The sequence below is a fragment of the Agelaius tricolor genome, unplaced genomic scaffold, assembly GCF_023055355.1.
Source record: "Agelaius tricolor isolate 1412-34295 unplaced genomic scaffold, bAgeTri1.0.p SCAF_8, whole genome shotgun sequence".
Lineage (NCBI taxonomy): Eukaryota > Metazoa > Chordata > Aves > Passeriformes > Icteridae > Agelaius > Agelaius tricolor.
Genome location: NW_027269268.1, coordinates 25690656 through 25704077, shown reverse-complemented (window position 1 = coordinate 25704077; position 13422 = coordinate 25690656).

Below are 13422 nucleotides of genomic sequence, written 5' to 3'. Positions count from 1 at the left end.
TAAGCAAAACAAAAATATTTCCTGTGCCTGTGATCTGCTAGCAAACTGCATGTCTTTGTTGTGTGGAATTCAAATGGCTTTATATTCCTATTAGTCTTTGAACTCATGCTTCACTTTCAGCTGTTTCTTAGATTTTGTAGCCAAAAGAAATGTTTTGCACATAAGGAAGGTGATGAAAAAATATTTGCTGTAAGCCAAGAAGAAAATTGACTTGTTCTACATGAAACAACTAAGTAAATGAGTTTTCCTCTAAACTCTTATTTCTTACCTGGTTTTTTTGCTTTTTTTCTTCCCCTCCAAATCACCATATAAAAGCCAGTGCAGAAAATGAGAGTAGAGTTAAAGACTGTGACTGATTTTGTAGATAGCCCTTGCACAGGAAAGGAAAGGAATACAGCTCAGGAAGAGTTCTGTCTTTCCCTCCAGCACAGGGAGCTCAGCCGTGCTCTGTTTACATCTGTAGTACAGTGCTGGCTCAGAGGCACCCAGCCTGTAAACCCCTCAGTGCTCTGCTCCTGTAGCATCAAGGTTGTACCTGAGTGTAGTACTTCATTAATGCCACTTAATTAGAGAGGACAGTATCAAAACAAACACTGAATTTCTGAGTTGTGTGATCCAAGACAAACGTAGCCAGTGTGTCGTTCACTAGCAACAAGGGTTTGTTTCTGTCCTTTATGCACAGCTGCTCTCAGCTGCAGAAGTATCTGAAAGGGGACTGGTAAATCCTACAGCACTCAAACTGACCTCATGTGACCACCCATGTCTCTGCATCACATTTTTCAATACTTTCATGGGCTCAAGATAACTAACTTTCAGTGAATATCACTAGCTTGGGCTTTTGAGGGTGGCCTGATAAATTCTGCACAATGGAGAAGAGAAGAACCTTTTTCTGTGTGTGATGTGGCCTGGGAGCAGAGTGGTACCTTTGTTACACCACACCTACCCTGAGAAGCCCAGATGACCCAGACTGGCTCTGCACAGAGCCAGCTCTGAGTCTTTCTATCCAGGGCATGATTAATCCACCTGGATTTGATTATAAATGGTTAATCCTCTTGGATAAACCACAGATGATGGGGAATGACTAAGCCCCTGCTGCATAAGAAATATTATTATTCATTGACTCTAATAGCAGCTCATGTGATCTAAAATAGAATAGTCTGTTTTGCCAGGAAAATAAACAACTAAAAAAATAAAATGGAATTGGGTTTTTATCTCAACCATAGATTACATCTAGAAGGATTTTTAAAAGTGGATTTTAAAAGATTAATTTAAAATAATCCCTACAGTTTGATGGGATTTAAAATTGTATTAATTTATTTCAAAAATGTATTTGAAGTCCTTTAAAAAGTAATTTTCTTTATTTTTCTGTTGCATAAAAACTTACCTTCCAATTTGTATTGGCCAAATGTTAATTGACAGTTGTTTCATTTTCACTATAGCTAATATTGTTTCATAATGCTGTGCCATTAACTCCAGTCCTATATCTAAACATACATGAATTATGAGAAAAACCTGAAAATATCAGATTTTACCTAAGCCTTAGTGTTTTCTGTCTGATGGAATTAGAAACCCATCCTCCAAATACTGCTTTTATATCACTTTTTACAGAGACAGAACTCAAGAAGAAGTGTTTTTTTAAATAAGTAAAACACTGGGGGAAGACATAGTTCTATTGTTTTAGTATTTCTTTTGTTACTCAAGGAAAGGTAGTGAAAATGTAAACGTTTTTATGGTATTATTTGATGATTACCCTTCTTATGAGGTTAGAAATGTTCATAAAACATTTAAAACATGCTGGAAGTTGGAATAAAGTGTAGGAAAGAATGTTCTGTGAGTCCTCCAAAGCCAGATTTCTTGAAATATTTCTTCCAAATGTGTTAAATGAGCCTTCCTTGCATTCATGAATATGCTCTTTCTGATTCCTACTAGGACTATAAATTTCATTTTTTCCCTCTGATTTCATAATGAAGTGAGAGCTGTGGATCATTGAATAGACAGAAAGCTTGTAAGTAGGTGGAATTTGGGTCTGCGATAGCTAACAGTGCGGGGAGAGGTGACTCACGTGGATGGCACAAAGGTATGGAATTGGTACTGTAATTCTGTGTTCCTTGTATGGTAAGCAGGTCACCTCAGTTCCAAGGCATTTGCCTTCCTTCCCTCCTTCTTTCCCTCCTTCCTCCTGCCTTCTTTTTTTTTCTGAAAATACTTTTCTGTGAAGGGTCAGAAATATAATTGGGAAGCAAGCTATCAGACAGGAAATTACATTTAATTTTTTTCTGGATGAACTCATCCATGGTGAGAAGAATAAGAAAACAACCCTTTGTACAGATTTTTGTTCAGATAATAAAGCAGCATGTGGATAATTCTTCATGAAAACACGCTTGGGTGATCCAGAGTATCAAACTTGGCAGAATAATGAGATATCATGTTTTAGACCCTTTACATTTTTTCCAGCTGAGAAGAGTAACAATACCTTACAGAGGTAATTTCATAATCAGTTCAGGAAAGGTGATGGAGTCCTAACCTTCCAGGCTATTATTTTTTATTGAAGACCAAGAGAATTGCTCTGTCTTGATGTTTACAATAAGTAAAAGGCCAACTAGATTGTTCAGTAATTTAGATTCCACTCACATAGGCAGAAAACAGTCTATCTAATTTTAAGTTATTTCAAATAGGGTCTCTAATCTCATGTATTGTTATAGGAAAATATAATTTTCTAATGACACCTCTATAAGCAGATGCCGCCATGCCATTAATATGGTTTTCTGTTCACAGCAGTTATACTCCTGCAAGACCCATTGTTTTAGTGAGATATTTCAATTTTTATGTAAACATCCTAATAAAATGGGAATAGTTCATAGTTCCTAAGGGTTTTCCCTGTTATAAAGTTGTACCAAAAACACAACAAAAACCCCAAAATTACTTACTGCAGAGCAACCCCTCCTTCCCTATCCATCACACAACCACTTCCTTAGTTTCCAGTCATGGAAAGAGGATCATGGAGGCACCTAGCTATGCTTACAGCCATCCATGTCCTATTGATTTTGTGTGATGATGGGAGCCTTCTGTCTGGGCACCAGATTGCACTTCCTGTGCTGCAGGGAAGAGTGCAGCACTCCTGGCTCTGGGCAATAGGTGAGTATTTTGCAGTACAAGACTTGTATGGTTGGCAATTTTAATGTGATTTTCAGCTATCATACTTGAACTTTAAACACTTGGTACTATTTATCATGAACTCTGTCATTTTTAGCATCTTGCTGCCTGCCACCTGCTAAGGATCCTAAGTCACTGCTGATGTTTCTTTGGTTCTCTGTGCTTTCATAAGGCTTCCTTTAATTTTTTTCCACCTGTCTCAATTTGCTTTAGAATATTTAATTGCTAATTTTAATATTTTCCTTCTTCTCAATTCATGAGGAAAGCTTATTGTATTTCTAACAGTTTTGTACTGCATGAGAAGAGCTTGGGCTACACTTATCCCTTTGTGGTGGGGGAATTATGATTGATTAGATGAGGCCTCCTATATCACAAAGTAAGTAGCTTGTATTGAGATTCACATACATTTTTCTATTTACATTTTCCCACTGATGTTGCTCCCAACCTTTCCTAGTCTTGAGGAAGCAAATGTTTTTACATAACTATATGAAAGTGTTGTCTGTTTCTCTGGACTACAATCAACTCTGGATTGCTGGTGTCCTGGCAAATATTCACCATTGGATTAGAAGGGGAGTGGTATAGAAATATCCTATGCTGTTGGACATTTCCTCATAGGAGCTCTAACAATGTCTTACTTTGGCTTCCGTGACATGCCTACTAAGTTCTCCTAAGTCTCCCCACATTTGAAACTTTCCACAGGTTTTGTGTGCCTTTGAGGTAGGGGTTTCTCTACAGTGTGATGATGTTAAATCAAAGAGACCCGGCCATGCCAGTTTTCCTCCTGCTGGTTACTGGTTAGGACTCTGACCAGGTTTGTTAGAGATTGCCATGAAGCACTTTGGATTTCTTAGAACCTGCAGATAACTGATGTCCTTCTCTCCCTTCCCTTTCCCCTGAACCATGCAGGTGTCCCCCCTTTTGCCCACTCTCCATCCAGTGATTTTAGCTATCACACCACTGGGCCTGTGGACTTTGTGGGGTATCATTGTACCAAGGGGAATTTTTAGCACTGCTCAAGGTAGTGACTCATCACAAAGTCATATAACCAGCTTGCTTTCTGAAATTACTTCATTCTTTGAAGGGGTTGGAGTTAATGCTTCTCTGTTGTGCTAGACTGCAGGGGACTCTTCCATGCTCTATCTACAACAAATGTCTGCTAGAGGCATTATGATTTTAGTCAGTTAACTTAATTGTATTTATGGACTAAATCTTCTGTTTGTCACTCCCATTTATTCAGAGGAGAGCTCATCAGAGTGGGGAGGAGTGTTTAGTAGATAAGTACATTTTGGGCTTGCACCCTCTCTTCAGAAATAACATGTAACTCAGGAACGAGCATCATGTAATGTAATGTAGTCTTTGTGTAACAGTTCTGTGTCAGACCTTGTGGCCTCTGGTGCACCATATTTAGAGATTTTCAGAACAAGTGCCCATATTTGAACTTTAGAAGTCCTCTGGAAACACAGGTAATCTGAAGCTCAGAGCTAGTAGTTTATTAGCAATGTTATTTTCATTTCAATTAAAACAATTAGAGCAAAATAAAATTGAAGTAACTAAATAAAGAAGTAGCTACCCAAAGGATATGCATGCAGTAAAAAATTGATTGCTTATGAGAGACGGAATATTTTCCATTTGGGTGATTTGGCACAGTTTTTCTAGAAGATTAGAATTTTTTTATGTGTGCTCCTGACGCCTACATGACTGCAAGTTTCAGTGTGGGTCAGCAGAGGTTGTAGGGATACCCATAGTAAAAAATGTTAACATTAGTAAAATATATTACAAGCCAACATGTAAGAGTGTGTATTCCAATTGTTTTGTGGTTTTAGGAATTTTTTTTACAACTTTCTCTCAATTCCTGTATTATAAGGAATTTAATTATCTATTTTCTTATGATAACACTAGCTGAATTTTCAAACCTTTATATTTGAATTTAAATATTACTATGAGTACTTAATGACAGCAGAGCTTCATTAATCAGTGCTAATACTTTATGACGCTGCACACTGAATTTCTTGTGTCTTTGGTTTCAGATTAAATAGAATCTTTACACAAGAAAGCTATTTCACAAGAAAACTAAATGTCCTTACAGCAATGTTTAATTCTTTCCTGACATATGAAATGAAAAATGATAAGTATGATAGATACATTATATCATGATGAGGGTAGTTTCTTGAGAATTTTGCAAAAGCAGTTTATTTTACGTTTACTCATGGATGTATATACAAATCATATTGTGATATAAATCACAGTTAATGACAAGCCAATTTACCTTGAAACTGCTTTTCACTTACAGACTGCAATTCTGAAAGCGCAGAAATTATGAGAAAATACAAAAAAAGGGTCTGTTCATGGGGGGGGTAAGTGTTTTGATACACACCATTCCATGAAGGGCTATTCATTATCATCAGTAATTAAAGAATGTCTTTCATTAGTGGGTGTAAATGTGTGTGTGTGTGTGTATATATATATATATATATATATATATATATATATATAAACAGTTGTTTATATGAATCACATCAAAAAGCAATTCTTCCCCAATACTAAAAATCAAAGGTCCAGAGCCCTCTTTACAGTTAGTTTTCATAATATCCTGATTTCAAAAGAGACAATTGAAGTCAGTAACTTTCTTATTGAACTTAATTTGAGAGTTTCAAACCGCAGCAAATCATAAACCAATCTTCATTTGGTCTGAATTATTCAAAAGGAAATGAGACCTAGTAGAGTGCTCCTGTCTTCTGAATCTGACATAGAGGCAATGAAAAAGCACAGTTGAGTTCAAGCTGGTATTGAAACTGATTTACACTATCAAATAATGTGTGTGTCACATTTCTTGTTGCATAGATATTAATGTATCATGAACTCAGCTCAGTTTATATCTGCATGGATTAAGTCCAACAAAAGAGGCATTTCTGTAAAGCTGTCAGGAAAACAAACCTGTTACCACATAAAAATACATGCAGCACTCTGAACACTTTAGTTTAATGAATTTATTTTGCTGTGCTTATCCCAGGCTGTGAGGCAGAGGACAGTGATTTATAACTTGCAGAGCCATAGGCCTGATAGGATGATGAAGGACCATTTCTTCTCATTATGCCAGCAGAGCTTCTTTTCATCTCTTCTCTTATTCTCTGTTCATTGTTTGCCCTTGGCATCATCAGTCACCAGGCAGTGCAGTTTACAAACATTGTTTTGGCTGGCAGAAAATAAATCGGTCAGCCAATGATGTGAAATCTATCAAAATCCTACAAAGCTGCATCTTGAAACCCCTATTCGAGCTGATCCATAGTTTAGGTAACATTTTACTTTTAAGAAATAGATTCTTCCTTCCTCACTCATTACTCAGAGCAAGATGCATTTCCTTTAATCTTTCAGCAGTCAAAGGCTGACCAACTACCAAGAGCCGTAGAGACTAAATCATTTATCTCTGAACCTTTTGTCTTTTTTGCTTTTGTTACAAAACCCACATGGACAACTTTATGGAGGCATAGTTGAGCATTGTGGGCAACCAAATGTGAATAACAACCAACATGGGGAAAGTAGCTGAACTTCATAGTTGAAAGGAAAACATACAAACCAGAAAGGTGACAGGAACAGGTCTAAACCCAGAAGCAAACAATGTGTCATGTTTATCCACTAGAAGTCGTTTAAAGTATAAAGCCCTGTTTGTTTGAGTGGTTTGGTATAATGCACAAGTAAATCAGTTGTCTGCAAACGACTGCAGCAGCTGAATGGGAAATTAGGTGCTTGTATATTTTATCTAAAAAAATAAATCTGGATTACAAATCTGAACAAAAGTAAACACACTGGTATGACTTTCCTTAAATTGAGCTATTTGGTGGAGCTGTTGTGACCATAACATGATTGGATACACACAAGAATGGAGACATGAAGAAGATTTGCAGAATATGAAGGCTGGAAGACATAGTGCCATGCATATATGAATTTTAGACTCTTGGGACAAAGTCTTGAAAAATATCCCCTAACTATCATTATTGCCAACTAGGGGATCACAGACTGAGACTAAGAGAAAAGTAATTTACTCTGCTAGTCAACTAAATCTCTATTTTGATGTGTGTTTGAATGTTTTGAAGTTTGATGGGGCTTTTTTAATGGTAGCCATTGTATGTTGATGAACCTGAAGTTACTGCTAGGTCTGAGTTTGAAGGTACGTATGACAGGAAAACTTTTTTTTCAGTGTTCTGACCTTTTCTATGCTCCTGTTAACTGGATTTACTGTTTATAGCCCACACAGTGGTGATAGCAATGATTAAAGTCTTCCACAATGAACCTAAGGATGTGAATAGGTGTTTTTCAAGAGTTTTGCTCTGCACAAATTTCTCATAAGTGTCAGTAATTATTTGCCATCAATAACTGGAAATTTAAATGTGCATAAAAAATCCAGAAGTAATAATTGAAATGTTCTGAGTAATATTCCTTAGGTTTGTAGTAGCTTGTGTGTGTCCCATGCTCCTTTTCTTTACCGGCAATGCCAGGATTATGACGTATCCCAAGGACCAGGGCTGTAGGCATCCCAGGCTGTGTTCATATGTATCACGCTCTTCAGTCTCCACCTGTGGGACATGCCCAGCACTGCTGTACAGAACTGAAGGTTTTAAGCTGATCTAAACCATTTCAATCTGCAGAAGGCTGAGCCGTGGGGTGCTGCAGGCTCAGCACAGAAGACTCTGGTGCTGTCAGTGCCAGAGCCCTGGAAAGACAGGTCAAGAGGGAGATGTCTTTCACCCTTATGTGAGTCCCGTGGTTTCTACCTGTCTGAAGTGGGTAAAATCAAAATAAACTCCCCGATCCTGAATCTGCCATTTTTTTATTCCAAATATTGTGACCAAGCTGCAGTAGCCAAGTGCCTAAGAACATGCAAGTCCCTCAAGGACCAGTAAAGAGTTTACCTGTCCCACCAGTCTGGGCTCTTGAGAATTTTCAGACCTGCTGTTGATTCAGAAGGGATGGGATACAGCCAGCCCCACCCCAACGGCGTCAGTTTATTTGCTATTCTGAAATGCATCAGCAATCAATAATTTTAGTTTGATCTTTTTGGTGCAGCAAATATTTGTAGAAGGAAAGACTTGACTGAAAGTCTGTCCCTCAGAATGACAGAATTCAGGACGAAAAATACATTTGCTGTAAAAACTTGGGGGTTCTTTAGTCCTTTTAAAGTAGCAAAGTAGGGAAATGTGCTTTACTCTTGGAAAGTTTGATTAAGTGCCATATCTCTCTTGGTTTCTTTATTTTAAGTCATCGGACTGTCACAGCTGTCACAAATCTGGCTATCCAACTGTCCAAAGTATTTGTTTTAACAAATGACTTTGTGCTTTGGCAGCCTCCTCAGGCAGTGAAGTTGTTAGATTTTTAAATTACTGTTTGGATACTTACAAGATGGGCTGCTGATGTCCATTCAATTTGCTTTTTTATCTTTCTGTGAATACAGTAATTTTTACTGGGTTGATTTAATATTTTTTGAGGAATTTAGACAGCTACTTTTCTGGTCCTCTCAAAGATCAGCAACTCTGCAGATGACTTTCTTTCTGGAAATGTTTGAAATCAGTGAATACTTACTGAAACTTCCAAAGTGATTCAAATAATTCCATGTACAATTAAGTTTGTATGACTCCTTCTTTATTTTATTTATAATGCGTATTTTTAAAAGCCTTTTTTCCCCTCTTGAGTACACATCTCTCTCTTAAATCATTGTTTTCATCTTATAGGTTTGCAAATGATACAGGCAATTACCTCTATGAACTTGTAATATATAGCAGACAGATAGAGATGCTGCTGTTGAAATGGTGGAGAATTTACTTTATTTTTCTTAGATTAAGGAGCAATATTTTTCACAAACAGCTGTAAGTCTAAGGAAATAACTGATTGTTACAGGGCTTTACCCGTTTCCTTTATTGACAAAAGGCAGAGGTGGTAATCCTGCAGAAGAGAACAGATTAGTTCAGCTGTCAGATAGATGTCCCTGAACAGTCTTTTGACTTTTTCACAGGAAACCTTGCTCTGGTCAGCATTCATTGACTCTTGGTGGAGCAGCTGTGTGTTGATGGATTCCTTTGAATTGAAGGTGCAGTCAGAGCCAACATCTTCCTTCCTTTTGAAAGAGGATTTTTTGTAGGATTTCTGTATCAAATTGAGGAGCGTCTGTGCTAAGGGACCTCTTAAAAGTAATTCATCTTTCATTAGTACACATATGGAAGTCTTGAAACAGCTGTGACTTTATTCATATTTAGTTCTTGTAAAGGTATGAAGAAAGACCATTTTTCTCTCTATATGAGTGAAGATTGAGTGGGGGAAGAAGGACTAGCTTCAGGATCTGAGTTGCTAGATGCTAATTCTCAGAATTAAGGAGTCCTTTACAAATAAATAGCTGCAGTCTCCCTTCTCCAAGGGTCTTATTCTGCTTAATATATGAGACATTTAGATCTAAAAATTTCAGCTCCCATGATGTTGAATTGCCACATTTCAGTCATATCCTTCTCAATGAATATAAAATGCCACCCTTTATTTATACATGGAAGTGCAATTTGGCAGCAATGTACACGCTGCTATTCATTGTAGAGGTTGAGGAGTCATGCAGGACTCATATCTGTAATTTTTTAGGGGACCACTCTTTAGTCTGCTGTGGGCATTGAAGCAGCTGAAACTTCTTTGGATTCTCCGTATGGCAGTATTTATTGCCTTACTGTTCAGCATCTGTTTTTCATGCAACATATCCCTGTGTCTGCAGGGAAAAATCTATATTAAAACTTCAGATATAACTTTCTGGCTAAAGTTACATAAAGTCTTGGATTTAGAGTTTCCCAAGTACATCTATGTATAAACAGCATCAGCCTATGAAACTTTTTATATCTATTGTATATTTTTATTTTACTAACCATTATAAACATCAACGTGATTAAAATATTTTAATTTCTGAACACCACTAGAATCACTGTTGGAATTAAGGACTCTTTGCTTGTGTTGAACCTTTCAATATGACACTAGAAACAGTAGTTTCAAATTCTTACAGGCTTTTAAAAGTTTCTCCCTTTTTTATTCTTTCCTCATATGAAAGAGATACATTTTAAAGATTCATGCTTTCCAGGAAATTAATATTCTTCACATCTTCCTATCACTGTCTAAAAACCATGGAGCTCTTCATCTTAGAAAGCCACTGTAGACTATTTAATTTAGCTGATTATTTAAAAAGCACAACATGTTAGGGCTATCATTGTGCTTTTACAATGACTTCTCCTCATGGTCTGATATTTTTCTGCCTATTTTAAGCTGTGCTGAAATGTTTTCGGTATTTTGCCTTTTCCCTCTTTAGTCTACGTGCCTTTATTCTACTTCCAGTGTTCTATCTCCAGTCTGGTCCCATGTTTGTGGGTCATGATGATGGACAGCAATATACCTGACTTCATAACCATAGTTAAGTTTATAAAATAACAGGTAAAAAACAAAAAGGATTGAAAATAATCTTGTGAAGAGGAGGCAAAAGTTCTTTAGTGTTAGCCTGGCCTGCCCATCAGCAAACACTTGATCTGCTCTTGCCTCACTTGTCCCTATCCTATTTGAGAGATAGAATTGTAAAATTTGTTGAGTTTCAATTTCTTTAAACCAACATAGGTTAATAAATTGGAAGACTACAAACAAAAACCACCTGTAAGGTTCCTTTAAAAAAACTGTAGTCCTTTAGAGTATATATTAAAAAAAAAATGGTGTTTTATCCATTTCTCATAATAACCTTTTCTAACTACATTTCACTCATTTTTTCTTACTGTGGTTTTTACAATACTGTATTTTTATGGGCCTATGTATTTCTATCTGAGAAGATAAATATTTCAATATAAAAAATGTCAATGGAGTCTTTGAATCTGTTTTAATCTCTTTCCTTAAAGGTTTGAACATTCAGCAAGGATTTTTTTGTTTTGTTATACTTTGTTTCCAAAGTTAATAGGAAACATCTCATAAAATGCATTTTATGTTGTAAGCTTAAGGCTAGGTATTATTATTTACATGCTGTATTATGTTGGGAAAAGAGTTAGCTTAAATTAATGACATTAATAATTCCTCTCGTAAATCATATTGTAAAGACAGTAAAATAAAAAATTGCAATAAAATCCATTTCAAGTATAACTGATACACCTCAGGGTGTATCTTTTAATTATCTTTCCTCAGCAAGGAAATGAATATGGTAATGTCATAACTCCAGTAATATTTGCCTGGGTGCTTGACCATTTCTTTATTAAAGAAATTGTTGTATCCCTGCGGCAGCCAGGGTCGTGGAGATGGAGAACATCCCTACCAGACCTATAGAGACTGCTAACACAAAGGAAGTAGGCTTCTCCTGTGGAAAAACTGACAATTGCTCTGGAGTGAATTTTCTATACCCTTCACTTTTAAATTGAACTGTCAGCAGGCACTATACTTAACAAGCCTACTTTATATGCTATTCATTAGATGTCTGCTAATAAATGACTGACAAGGCAAATCTGAAAGATTTCATCAGTGATCTGTCAAAATGCAGCATGATTAACTCTCAAAACTTAGAAGTTACTGTCATGAGGGTTGTCAGTTTGAGTTCATTTGTTTGCTTCACTTGGTTTGGCTGGCAAAACCTATCTTTGTTTAAAATCATGCCTCTGGGACTATCTGCCTGGTTCATTTTGTCTTCAGAATGGCTTTCTAGCCAGTGCTGGAATCACGTACTTCTCACTGAAATGATATTGGAGCAGATACACTGGACTTCTGGGAAAGACACCAATTTCCACTTCATTATGGTACCCTCCCCTAGTCTGCACAAGTGTATGATTTATCCTTTAGCATGTACCACTCACACAGATCCATTTCAGAAGCCAGAGAAGGTTTGGATGTGACACTAGACTGGCTTCTACTTTCAAAGCTTATTTCAATCTTTAGATTTGATGCTGGTTCAAGTAAAGTAACTTTGAATCAAACCTTTGCCCATGGTGTTTTGTGAAGGTGATTTTTAGACTCTGCTGTATGAGGTAGAAACTGTGATAATTCTTGTGTACTACAGAAGGATCTAAAATTCATGCTGTGACATTCCTTTAACCTTTTCCAAGGTGTCTTTAAATAAACTGCTCTGGAGAGGGCCAGGTGCAGAGTCCAAGCAGAGGCCAGAGAGCGAACCAACAGCTGGGCAATAGGGTAGATTTTGGTTCTTGCAGGGAAGATCATTCCTTAATCTTCCTTTGCTATGGGTGTATCTCTCACAGACACACACAGCCATATCTACTATAATATCAGTGTATCAATACACCGTATCACCAAAGGATACTGTACAAGAAATGCCGCATGTTACCCGCTCTGAGATGGAACAAGGAGGCCAAAATAGAATTAAACATTGATGCATCTCCCATTCTATCTTTGGCTGACAAAAATACCTCAGTAGGAGACTAAGTCCAAAGTATTAAGTGCTCAGCAGGAGCCCTTGAAATCCCTTTAAACCAGTTAAGACATAATAATCTTGTTTCTTTGTTGGACTGATTAGATTCTGTTCCATAACATGTACTGATTCTTCTAGCAGAGATTCTGCATGGGGAACAAAAAAAAAAGAAGGTCCTACTCTAAATGTAGAAAGGATGTGTTTCACTTTTGTTTAATCCAGAAATTATTTGCTTAGGTGAAGGTCTTATTATAGACAAATTGTTCACATGGAAATTTAAGAAATTCAAAGTTATTCCTTCCTTTTCTAGACAGGCTGTAGCATTAAGAAGTAGCCAAATTACAGGTCAAAAAATGCAGCCTTGTCTTTCTCAGGATTTTGGTGAAAGTCAAGTGCTATATTTAATAAGTTAAATTGTTGGGTTATGCCAGAAATATGCAAAAGTTTAATTTCTTTTTACAAGTTATATAGATCTATATTTGCTTTTTATTTTTAGTATTCCAAGTAAAGTAGTTAGGAACAGAGATTTTCAGTTTTTGCATCTTTCCCCAAATGTCCTGGCCTGCCTTTTCATCTGTTTATTTTTTAAATTTATAATTCGGTTTTCACACTTGAAATAAGATACTTCTACAATCTTATAAATAGGAGATAAAATACTAATTTTTTGAGTGTTTCATCAACTTTCTAAGATGTGAAAATATTTCATCATCTTTTTAAACACTTATTAATTCAGCAGGATTACTTCTGCTGAAATAAGATATGCACATAGCTCTTTTCAGGGATTAGACTGACAACTCACACCTTTAAAATCCAAGCCTTTTTAAAGATGGGTACAGTGTTTCCCTTTTTCCAGTCACTTGGGT